Source organism: Pseudorca crassidens, chromosome 17 (assembly GCF_039906515.1).
Source record: "Pseudorca crassidens isolate mPseCra1 chromosome 17, mPseCra1.hap1, whole genome shotgun sequence".
NCBI lineage: Eukaryota > Metazoa > Chordata > Mammalia > Artiodactyla > Delphinidae > Pseudorca > Pseudorca crassidens.
The window spans coordinates 73,622,063-73,635,243 of NC_090312.1; the positions used below are offsets into that span (position 1 = coordinate 73,622,063).

Below are 13,181 nucleotides of genomic sequence, written 5' to 3' on the forward strand. Positions count from 1 at the left end.
TAAATGTAAATGGATTAAATGCTCAACCAAAATACATAGACTGGCTGAATCGATACAAAAACAAGACCTGTATATATGCTGTCTACAAGAGATGCATTTCAGACCTAGGGACACATACAGACTGAAAGTGAGGGGATGGAAAAAGATAGTCCATGCAAATGGAAATAAGAAGAAAGCTGGAGTAGCAAGTATCATATCAGACAAAATAAACTTTAAAATAAAGAGTATTACAAGAGACAAAGAAGGTCACTACATAATGATCAAGGGATCAATCCAAGAAGAAGATATAACAATTGTAAATATTTATGCACCCAACATAGGAGCCCCTCAACACATAACGCAAGTGCTAACAGGCACAAAAGGGGAAATTGACAGTAACACACTCATAGTAGGGGACTTTAACACCCCACTTTCACCAATGGACAGATCATCCAAAATGAAAATAAATAAGGAAACACAAGCTATAAATGATACATTAAACAAGATGGACTTAATTGCTATTTATAGGACATTCCAGCCAAAAACAACAGAATACACTTTCTTCTCAAGTGCTCGTGGAACATTCTCCAGGATAGATCAGATCATATCTTGGGTCACAAATCAAGCCTTGGTAAATTTAAGAAAATTGAAATTGTATCAAGTATCTTTTCCGACCACAGTGCTATGAGACGAGATGTCAATTACAGGAAAAAATCTGTAAAAAATACAAACACATGGAGGCTAAACAATACACTACTTAATAACCAAGAGATCCCTGAAGAAATCAAAGAGGAAATCAAAAAATACCTAGAAACAAATGACAATGAAAACACGATGACCCAAAACCTATGGGATGCAGCAAAAGCAGTTCTAAGAGGGAACTTTACAGCAATACAATCCTACCTCAAGAAACAAGAAACATCTTAAATAAACAACCTAACCTTACACCTAAAGCAATTAGAGAAAGAAGAACAGAAAACCCCCGAAGTGAGCAGAGGAAAGAAATCATAAAGATAAGATCAGAAATAAATGAGAAAGAAATGAAGGAAACAATAGCTAAGATCAATAAAACTAAAAGCTGGTTCTTTGAGAAGATAAAAAAAATTGATAAACCGTCAGCCAGACTCATCAAGAAAAAAAGGGAGAATACTCAAATCAACAGAAATAGAAATGAAAAAGGAGAAGTAACAAGTGACACTGCAGAAATACAAAGGATCATGAGAGATTACTACAAGCAACTATATGCCAATAAAATGGACAACCTGGAAGAAATGGACAAATTCTTAGAAAAGCACAACCCCCCGAGACTGAACCAGGAAGAAATAGAAAATATAAACAGATGAATCACAAGCACTGAAATTGAGACTGTGACTAATAATCTTCCAACAAACAGAAGCCCAGGACCAGGTGGATTCCCAGGCAAATTCTATCAAACATTTAGAGAAGAGCTAACACCTATCCTTCTCAAACTCAAACTATAGCAGAGGGAGGAACACTCCCAAACTCATTCTACAAGGCCGCCATCAACCTGATACCAAAATCAGACAAAGATGTTACAAAAAAAGAAAACTACAGAACAATATCACTGATGAACATAGATGCAAAAATCCTCAACAAAATACTAGCAAACAGAATCCAACAGCACATTGAAAGGATCATACACCATGGTCAAGTGAGGTTTCCCAGGAATGCAAGGATTCTTCAATATACACAAATTAATCAATGTGATAGACCATATTAATAAATTGAAGGATAAAAACCATATGATCATCTCAATAGATGCATAAAAAGCTTTTGACAAAATTCAACACCATTAATGATAAAAACTTTCCAGAAAGTAGGCATAGAGGGAACTTACCTCAACATAATAAAGGCCATATATGACAAACCCACAGCCAACACTGTTCTCAATGGTGAAAAACTGAAATAATTTCCACTAAGATCAGGAACAAGACAAGGTTGCCCACTCTCACTACTATTATCCAACATGGTTTTGGAAGTTTTAGCCACAGTGATCAGAGAAGAAAAAGAAATAAAAGGAATCCAAATGGGAAAAGAAGACTTAAAAGCATAACTGTTTGCAGACAACATGATACTATACCTAGAGAATCCCAAAGATACTACCAGAAAACTACTAGAGCTAATCAGTGAATCTGGTAAAGTAGCAGGATACAAAATTAATGCACAGAAATCTCTTGCATTCCTATACACCAATGATGAAAAATCTGAAAGAGAAATTAAGGAAACACTACCATTTACCACTGCAACGAAAAGAATAAAATACCTAGGAATAAACCTACCTAAGGAGACAAAAGACCTGTATGCAGAAAACTATAAGATACTGATGAAAGAAATTAAAGATGATACAAACAGATGGAGAGATGTACCATGTTCTTGAATTGGAAGAATCAACATTGTGAAAATGACTATGCTACCCAAAGCAATCTACAGATTCAGTGCAATCCCTATCAAACTACCAATGGCATTTTTTCACAAAACTAGAACAAAACATTTCCTAATTTGTATGGAAACACAAAAGGCCCTGAATAGCCAAAGCAATCTTGAGAAAGAAAAATGGAGCTGGAGGAATCAGGCTTCCTGACTTCAGAGTCTACTACAAAGCTACAGTAATCAGGACAGTACGGTACTGGCACAAAAACAGAAATATAGATCAATGGAACAGGATGGAAAGCCCAGAGGTAACCCCACACACATATGGTCACCTTATCTTTGATAAAGGAGACAAGAATATACAATGGAGAAAAGACAGCCTCTTCAATAAGTGGTGCTTGGAAAACTGGACAGCTACATGTAAAAGGTGAAATTAGAACACTCCGTAACACCATACACAAAAATAAACTTGAAATGAATTAAAGACATAAATGTAAGGCCAGACACTATAAAACTCTTAGAGGAAAACATAGGCAGAACACTCTCTGACATAAATCACAGCAAGATCCTTTTTGACCCACCTCCTAGAGAAATGGGAATAAAACCAAAAATAAACAAATGAGACCTAATGAAACTGAAAAGCTTTTGCACAGCAATGGAAACCATAAACAAGATGAAAAGCCAACCCTCAGAATGGGAGAAAATATTTGCTAATGAAGCAATTGACAAAGGATTAATCTCCATAATATGCAGACAGCTCATGCAGCTCAATAACAACAAACAAACAACCCAATCCAAAAATGGGCAGAAGATCTAAATAGACATTTCTCCAAAGAAGATATACAGATTGCCAACAATCTCATGAAAGGATGCTCAACGTCAGTAATCATTAGAGAAATCCAAATCAAAACTACAATGAGGTATCACCTCACACCTGTCAGGATGACCATCATCAAAAAATCTACAAACAATAAATGCTGGAGAGGGTGTGGAGAAAAGGGAACCCTCTTGCACTGCTGGTGGGAATGTAAATTGATACAGCCACTATGGAGAACAGTGTGGAGGTTCCTTAAAAAACTAAAAATAGAACTACCATATGACCCAGCAATCCCACTACTGGGCATATACCCTGAGAAAACCATAATTCAAAAAGAGTCATGTACCACAATGTTCATTGCAGCTCTATTTACAATAGCCAGGACATGGAAGCAACCTAAGTGTCCATTGACAGATGAATGGATAAAGAAGATGTGGTACATATATACAATGGAATATTACTCAGCCATAAGAAGAAACGAAATTGAGTTATTTGTAGTGAGGTGGATGGATCTAGAGTGTGTCATACAGGGTGAAGTAAGTCAGAGAGAGAAAAACAAATACCGTATGCTAACACATACATATGGAATATTAAAAAAACCAAAAAAAAAAGGTTCTGAAGAACGTGGGGCAGGACAGGAATAAAGACGCACACGTAGAGAATGGACTTGAGGATATGGGGAAGGGGAAGGGGAAGCTGTGATAAAGTGAGAGAGTGGCATGGACATATATACACTACCAAATGTAAAATAGATAGCTAGTGGGAAGCAGCTGCATAGCACAGGAGATCTGCTCAGTGCTTTGTGACCGCCTAGAGGGGTGGGATAGGGAGGGTGGGAGGGAGATGCAAGAGGGAGGAGATATGGGGATATATGTACATGTATAGCTGATTCATTTTGTTATAAAGCAGAAACTAACACACCATTGTAAAGCAATTATACTCCAATAAAGTTGTTAGAAAAAAAAAAAGGAAACTGTTGTAAAGCAGTAAGATGGTTACCCCCCTGGACCAGAGGGAGAAGGTGCTGGGGAATGTGGGGCAAGAAAGTCCTCTACCTGCTGTGGAGTCAGAGGATGCTCTCTGGGGAAGCTAGACCTCCAGCTGGGCTATGAAGAATGACAACTTTTCAGATGTCCAGCCAGGAAGAAGGTAACCCTGCTGGAAGGATGAGCCCGTGTAAAATGGTCAAGGAGGCATGGTATGTTTGAAGATCTGCAAGAAGTTTAGTATTTTTGGCACAAAAACGTCAGAGCGACAAGAGATGGAAAAATAAATAGAAAGTGAAGTCTGGGACCTGTCCGTGAAGGGTTTGCTCTGCAGGTAAGGTGTTTGCCTTCTATTTCCTGGAGTGCTTGTTTTCCAACTACAATGAGAATTATCTGGGGAACTTTTATATAAGTCCAATGCCTGGTCCCAGTCCCAAAGATTCTGACTCAGTAGGTGTGGGGTGAGGCCTGAACACCAATATTGTTTTCAAACTTTTTATCGGAATAAAATTTACATGCCTGTTCAACCTCTACTCCAGTCATACCTGGCTCCTATCTGGTCTCCAAATTTGCTGTTCTTTTTTGTGTGTTTTTTGTTTGCTATGTCTCTTTTCTTTTACATATAATGCTCCTAGAAAGTATTTTTGACCCTGTTCCTCTAACTCTTAATTGGCTATCATGACTCAAACCTACTATCACTTACTTCAAGAGGTCCTCCCTGATCTTTCCTGGCAGAGTTATGAATCCTTCCCTGTATTTCCATAGCACCTTTATATAATTCTCAGTGGTTGGTGTCCAGTTGACTTAGTTTGGGTCTTGGGCAGAATACGATGACTGAGTTATTCCACCCAGCTTGCGTCCAATGGGGGAGGCAAAATTGGGTGCTGATATCAGAAGGGGGAATGGATGCTGGCCATCAAAACAGCAAATACACTTTTCAATATTGCATAAACTTGTATTGTTCCTGAAAGTACTTAAAGTGGCTATCTTTCTATTAGACTCTGAGTTCCTTAAGGGCAAATACTACCTGATATTAATCTTTGAATACTTAGCTCCAAGTGAAGTTCCTGGCTCAGTAAGTGTTTGTTAAGTGAGTGGTTCTTGCCGTCAGTTTTAAAGATATGGGTTCATTCTAAAGTCTGTTCTGAATAGCATTCATCCTTTCTAAAGTGCTTCTACTTTATTCTCTCAGGCCCCCAGAGCTTTTGCATAATGGCTTTTGAAACTATCATCCCCAGAAAACATCTTTGAGAAACTCTGAATTAGCTCCTTTCCATTTGTCCTCCTGAGAAAGCGATGCTAGAATTTAAGGGTCAGTGATGGGAGGGAGGCAGACCAGGTAACTGGGATCCAAAGCCACTAATGCCATGGACAGGTGGCCTCTGTCCCTGACAGAATTCCGCTTCGTGGTAAGGAGGAAAGCAGAAATTCCTGGACTCAGGGTGAGAGGAGCTCAACTCCTATTGAAGTGATTGGGTTGACAGAAGCCACTATGGAGGTAGAAAATATTGCTTTCATTCTGCCCTATCTGCTGAACTTTCTCTAAGGATCTCTTTTAACTTATATTTAAGAACTGAGGGGAGAAGAATAGCTGACAGTCAAGGAGTTTACATTTAAGTGCTAGTTTATAAGCAATTTTTCTAAGTCTTAGGTCATTTCAAATTTGCCATTTAATGGGTATCATAGCATCTCCCTGGAGAGAGGAGTGTGTTCCGTCAAACTCACTACTCCGTTAGGAGCAGATTTGGATTTGGTTTTATGAACAGTAATGAGTTTTTCATAAGGTACACTTTGCTTCCACACAGGATGGTATGATTCATAAAATAAAGCTCTTATGCCTTAATTATCCTTTCCAGGAATAAACCCTATTTCCTGAAGGTGTAAGTCCTATTGTAAACAAGCTAGGTTCTCCTACATTTGACTGTTATCTTGTGTAGCCATATTAAATGCCACAAAATGCTTTAGAATGGGAGAATAAAGCAAAGAAAGAGAAGGAGGAGGAGAGAAGAGATGGCAGAGTAGCACCTGGTGGGACCCCTCAAAGAGAATGTCTCTGGCACCCAGATATCCACTGGGGCTCTGGGGCGGAAGGCAGAGCAGGTGGCTGAACGTTTTTTATTGAACTGACCATCCCTGCAGCAGTCTGTTCTGAGCAATCAAAGACTTCTCTCCAGTGCCGAAGGATGAAGGGCCTACCTCAGAGCTGCTGTCTCCTTCCCTCCTCACCTCCCTCTTGGTCAAAACTTATTTGGACAACTGGATAACTTAATTAACTCAGTAGAAATAACGAGCGCAGCAGTGGCCTGCTTGACGCCCAGTCCTTCCTTTTTTCCCTCTGTAGTAGCAGCATTTTTATTTTCCTTTGGAGTAGGGAGACAGGTGACCAAGAATCCTGCTTACCTACATTTCTCCCATCTGAGACCTCACAGCTGGCTTACAGGAAGGAGTCCAAACTCTTTGGCATGGGATACAACCAGGCAGTATAATCAAAGTGGTGCTTTGGGACTAATACGTTGGCATCAGAAAGTAAAGGCAAGGAGTAAACTAGCAGCCAATTAGAACAGCTTGGCAGGATATGGGCCAGCCTCACCCAGGAAGACATTGTGCCAGGACAATTATTTAGAGAGAATTTGGCCAAAGAATATAGTACACCGAGAGCCTATTAGGGGCCAAGCCTTGTACTAAGTGCTTTACATACGTTATCTCATTTGTGACAAAAGTACTTCCCTAAGAGCACCCGTGCTTTTCTGCTGTGGCACTTTTCACAGCCAGTAACTATATACTTATTTGTGTAGTTAGTTGTCTTGACATCTGGGTCCACCCTGTAAGTTTCCAGCTATGTGCCTGGTGCGTAGTAGATGCTTGAAAATTTTGTTGAATGAATAAATGACTGTGTCTTAGTTACAACTTGTGGAACATAGATTCGTGAGAAGAAACCTCATGGAATTCCAGGAAAACCTGAAAAACTAGTATTCAGGAAGGGGGTGCTAAGCAGGGCAGTTCTGGGAACCTCTACAGCTCAACCTTCACTTGAGAATTCGCCATTAATATTACAGCTGCCAATGCTTCTGCACTATGGCTCTCAGTTTAAATTCTTGAGGGGTAGATTCTGATTGGCCCAGCTTCAGTCAGGTGTCCACAAATGATCCAATCAGCTATGACCAAAAGGGCAGAGTCACATAGTAGGAACTGTCTGCAGGATGTGCCTTACAGAGATGTGTGTTGGATGTTTCCTTTAGGTATGAGTTATAGTACTGTTGGCTATGAGTTCAATATTAATGAATCAACAGTATACGTTAAATAAGGTGTCTTTGAATAGAAATACACATAAAACCAGGTTATGTGTTGATTGGTTGACAAAAATATTGTGACTAGAGACTAGCAGGGAACTAACCCTTTATTTTTCCTAGGAGCAATGGTTCAATATTTGCTAATTCAATATAACTACTGAAACAAATGAGAATCAACTGTCGTTGGAAATTTATACTTCTGTCAGCAATGTATGAGTTTCCAATGAGCCACATTCTTGAAAATATATATTAATTTTTAAATGTTTTTTAAACAAATTAAAAAATTTTGCCCATCTGGTAGTAATAATATATATATGGTGATATGATAATAATATATATGGTGATGATTTTTCCCAATCTGTGACTTGCCTATTCATTTTTTCTAAATCGAAGTATAGTTGATCTACAATGTTGTGTTAGTTTCAGGTGTACAGCAAAGTGATTCAGAAATATCTTTTTCAGATTATTTTCCCTTAGAGGTTATTACAAAATATTGAGTATAGTTCCCTGTGCTATACAGTAGTGTGTGTATATTAATCCCAAACTCCTAATGCCTATTCATTTTTTAAATTTTTATTTATTTATTTATTTTTTTGCGGTACGCGGGCCTCTCATTGTTGCAGCCTCTCCCGTTGCGGAGCACAGGCTCCGGATGCGCAGGCTCAGCGGCCATGGCTCACGGGCCCACCTGCTCCGTACAGCACGTGGGATCTTCCCTGACCGGGGCACGAACCCGCGTCCTCTGCAGCGGCAGGCGGACTCTCAACCACTGTGCCACCAGGGAAGCCCTGCCTATTCACTTTTATTAACTACATGTATGATTCTCTTCCTCCTCCCCCTCCCCCTCCTTCTCCTCCCATTCTTCCTCCTTCTTCTTCTGCTTTTTCTTCAAGAAGGTCTAGGATCTCCTAAGTCCTTCACATTTTCATATATGTTTTAGAATAAACTTCTCAATTTTCACTAAAAATTCTTATGGGATCATAATTGTCATTGTGTTGAATCTATAGTTCAATGTGGAGAAAATTATCATCGTAACAATTTTGATACCTCATTTTTAAACAACAAAAGAACCCTGTGGAGTTTGGTGTGCATAACAACAATAAAAAGTAAACATTTCAGTCACTGTGATGTTTTTCCATTGAAAACTAGCTCACATCTACTCTCTTCCTCGTGTAGGAAATGTTCCCATCTTAAATGTACAAACAATATAGAGCCTCTCTTTACCCTCCTATTTGTTCTGAAAAGAATTTCCTTTTTCTTCACTGACTACATTGTTTGCCCATTAGAAAACCAAAAGAGAAAAAGCCAAACAGGAAAATAATTAAAAGAACAATTACTGCATGTTTTTGTATGAATATTATAGGTTAAGACTGAGAAAGTAATTTTTCTCTTAAATAGGTATTTTAGATTTGTTACTGCAAAAGACACCCCAAATCTTACTCATTCAGTAATATCAATTTCCTGCAACATTCCCTGGCATTCTGAAGGAATTTCTAAATAAGCATTATTGTTTTCTTTTACAAACATACGTCTAACGATAGCAATTATTCTCTTATGAGGCTGCTATAAAACAGGAACTAGAGGGTATAGAAATTAGGGGCTGCACATGAGTCACTTCCTATAAGTTTCTATACTCCTTCAAAATAAAGATTCTCATAAGTCATAAATTCACTTTAAAGACAATAAATTCAGGTTACCTGTTAGAATTATACTGATCTATAGCCTTAGAGGGTTTTTTTGTTTTTGTTTTTTTTAAATCTGAACTGGTCAGGGGCCAGGCACAGATCTCTGTCAGGTTGATAGTGAACATTACATTTTGGGGTTCATCCGTCTCCATGTGTTTGAACATTTAATTCAAAGATGACGCTTCAGACTCATCAGTAGCACCTGTGCTTTAAGTTACTTTTATGACTAATCAACCAGAGGGTAATTGAAATCCTGCTATGTTAGGTGCCAGGGGGCAGGAAAAGATGTACAGGATATGGTCTCTGCTGTTATAATCTTACAGCATACTTGGGCAGACAGGACCCAGTTGCCTGCAACATCCCGTAGAATATCAAAATGCACTCACAGTACAGACCCTTAGAGGAGAATTTACATTTGAAAACATGACAATCATAATACACACACAGTAAGTGCACAATAAGTTAGAAAAGGGAGATTCTCATTCTTTGCTTGGAGATTGCATTATCCTGTTTATTTTCAGCCCTTATCTGAAAGTATGTGTTTATGCATTTATTTGGTCTCTTACTTACATGTTTGTCTGTCTCCTCACAAGAATGTTAAGTTTCGTGAAGAGCTCAGGTTCAGTATCAGGAGAACAACTTGTAAATGATAGTTATACGCTGCAGGATACGTGATATATGAAAGGGATGCTCTGTGTGCTACTGGGTCACAGGGGAGCCAGGGGCCAGCTTCAGAGTTCAGAGAGAACTTCGCAGAAGAGGTGACATTTGCCCTGTGTGAGAAAACCCAAGGGTCCATTTACAAAAGTGGACTGATGGGTCAGAAGGGGTGCGTATTTAACATTTTGTTAGATATCACTAAATTGCCACCTTTACTTGTGAAGAATGAGCGGGCGTTTATCTGGCACGTAAAGGTGTAACGAAGGGATGATATTCCTGGCACAGGGAACAGCATGTGCAAGTGATCATGCAGTTTTGTGGGATGCATGGTGGGGAGTAAGCCAGACTGTAAAAGAATTTAGGGCCAGGTTAAGAATTAGGTGAGCTGAGGGCATCAGGGCAGATCTCTCGGTGGAAGTAATCCACAGCAGTCTTTAAAATCTCAATAGGATGCCAGGCAGAGATGAGTAGGGACATGAATCCATTTCTGTGAATGGTATCTGCCCTCCCTGCCCCCCTCTCTCCCTCCCTTCTTCCCTCATGTCCTGCCTGCCTGCCTTGCCTTCCTGCCTTCACACATTGACTGAGCACCAGTTCCATGCCAGGCGCTGTTCTGGGCACTGAAGAGAACAAGGTGAAGTCCTGCTCTCGTGATGCTTGCCTTCTAGTGGGGGAGACACACTGTCAACAAGAGAATGAAGGGAAGAAGGAAGGAAGGAAATTCAGGGGGTATGAGAACTGTGAGGGAAATAATTAAGTGAAGGAGAGTGCAGGGTGAGAGGGAGGTGGCCCCTGGCGACCTGGGAAGCAGATGCTGCACACCCACTTCCTGCCTAAGTCCTGCCCCTGCCCTGTTTGTTGCAGGTGTCACTGCCCACCCAGGGTGCTGGGATTTCTCTCCTCTCTGAACTCAACTTCTGGTTTCGTGGTACCTATCTCTTGCAACTTCTATTTTCACTCTTCCATCTCCCCTGTTTGATTGTAAGCTCCTTGAGGGCAGGGCTGAGTTTTTTCATGTTCGGATCCTACACTAGAGCACAGTGCCTAGAAGCACGTAACCCTGATTTAAAAAACAAAAACCAGAAAACTCCACTGTTGAAAAGTTAGGAAGTTTACATTTTCTGTTTTTTCTTTTCTCTTGTTTCTCAGGTTGTTTGCATGAAGCATGGTCACCGCTGCTGAGGAATCCTTTGGCTTGGGCTGAGTTGTTCCCTCCTGCGTCTTCAGTCCTTGCGGTGACATCCACGTTGTTCCACTCGTGATAAATGAAGGGCCTCTCGGGCTGTGCTCCTTGCCTCATAATGAGAATTACCAGCAGGCCTGGATGGATCCAAAGTAATGTGAGCCTGCTGTCCTGCAAATGTCTGTAATAATAAATGACAAGGAAGGCAGAGGTGTGATACATTCATTTCCTTATTATGAAATGTCCCTGTAGATTTTCAGTGCCCAAATTTAAACAAGAAAAGAAAGCAAGCTATCCTTTGGGGCCTTTGGTTGCATATCATGAAAGAGTGTCAGTTTGGAGTGAGACAATGACTTCTTTGGGATCAGAGGGCTTTCTAGAGATTACAGAGGTACCTCGTTTGGAGGTTTAATTGCAGACAGTTTCAATAAGGGTGATGCTAGGTTAAGCACGACCAGTTGATTTAAATGGGAAATGGATTATGATTAGAAATATGAGTTAGAGCCACCCTGAAAACCTTCAGAAAATTACAACTGTAGGTCTTCATAGGAGAAGTTACCTTTTTCCAACTTGACAGTAAAGGCTCTGTAGTATCAGATTCTAGAAACAAGGAATGTCGGAACCGGAAAGAGCACTAGTGATCCTGCCTCTTCCTCCTGTAGATGTGAAAGTCAGATCCAGAGCCATAGAAGGATTTACTGAAGACCCAAGGCCAGGCAGTCGTTGAGGCATGCGTATAGATTAGGTCTTTTGACTTGTTTGCGTTTCCCTCTGTTCTTGATATGTGATGATGAAAGAGCTTGGTGAACTGTAAAGTCTTATGTGATCTACTGGCATCCCATCATCTCCGTGTGCTGCCTCCAATCCTAATTTGAACTTCCTGGGCCTTAGCTTACTTGGTGACATTAGTTGATGTCCAAGTTCTCTTCTTTTCTAAAATTCCATTCCTTCATGGCTCTATTTTTAGAAAATAGAGGTAGTGGTTGAAAGAACCTTGGAATTCATCAAGAAACTCTTAAGTTTTGCCTCCACTGACCCTCCTCCTTCAGTCTCATCTCTTGCCGCATTGTGCCCATCCCATCCCCTGACCTACCAGTGCAGCTCCCCAAATGCCCCAGGATCAGAGCATCTGTGCGTGATGTGCCCCCTGCCATCTTTGCCCTGCTAAGTCCTATTTGTTCTTTAAGGCTCTGTTCGAGCATCAACTTCTCAGGAAGGCTTTCTTGTGTCCTCTTATAGGCTTCCCCAGCACCCAATGCCTCTTGCTACCATGGTTTATCACACTGTATGGTAACTATCTACCTAGATCTCACTCTATCTTTCCAGGCTGTGAACTCCTCAGCTCTGAATACCAGTGCCTGCACTGTGCCTGGAACGTAGGAGAGGCTCAGTAAATGTTTGTTTAATGCTGAGCGGTTTTCTCCAAGAGATGACCGGCAGTTCCATACTGATGGCTGTGTCTTGTCTTTTAATACTTTGACATCTGGGCATTGGCTGGTGTGCACCGCCAATTGGTGGCTTAGATGGAATAATGAAGGTGTTAAGATTCATCCCTTGGTGCCACTTTGCTGATGGAAGGAGCTCAAGGTGAATGACTTCTGAGCCTTCATCACAGGACAGCATGAAGCTAGTTGCTTGCCATCTAGCCAAACCCTATTTCAAGGTGGGAGCTCTGGAAAGAGATGTTGCAGACCCCAAAGAAGGTATAGCCTCTTCTGGGTTTACAAGACCTAGTGTACATCGGCAGCCTCTTTAGAGTTCTGGAGAGATGGGTGTAAGCCTTCTGCAGCTGGAGGATGGGAAGAGGTCAGCCGTTCTCTAAAATCCTCAGAGGTTTTCCTTTCTGAGTTTGCTGAGTGGTTTCTAATGTGTGTTAACTCAGGCTGCTGCTAATTGCTGCTGATTGCTGATGAATTGCTGGCAATAGCAAGCGACTGTCCTGGCAGCAGCAAAGGCTTGTCCCAAGATAACAGGAGTAGGGATAGAATGGTGTAGGTGGTGCTGAGCTGCCTACACCCAGAAGCCCAGAATGCCCAGGCAGCCCAACAAGCCACTTAGCAAGGGGAGCCAGGAGCAAAAGCTCTCTTGGGAGCCCAAGGCTACCAAAAGTGTGGAGACAGAGGGCATGATTCAGCAGGAGCTGGGACTCTGCTGTGTTAATGTTTATATTGAATGATGAATGGAAGTTGG

General features: G+C 40.9%; 1 long non-coding RNA gene across 1 annotated transcript in view; it reads left to right on the top strand.

Annotated features, from left to right (window-relative positions):
- Positions 1-11,199, top strand: part of LOC137210377 (uncharacterized) — a 94,250-nt gene extending 83,051 nt beyond the window's left edge. Inside the window, exon 3 of the long non-coding RNA XR_010936489.1 lies at positions 10,958-11,199. This is a non-coding gene — a long non-coding RNA (uncharacterized lncRNA). The remainder of the gene's footprint in view (positions 1-10,957) is intronic.
- The last annotated feature ends 1,982 nt before the right edge of the window (positions 11,200-13,181 follow it).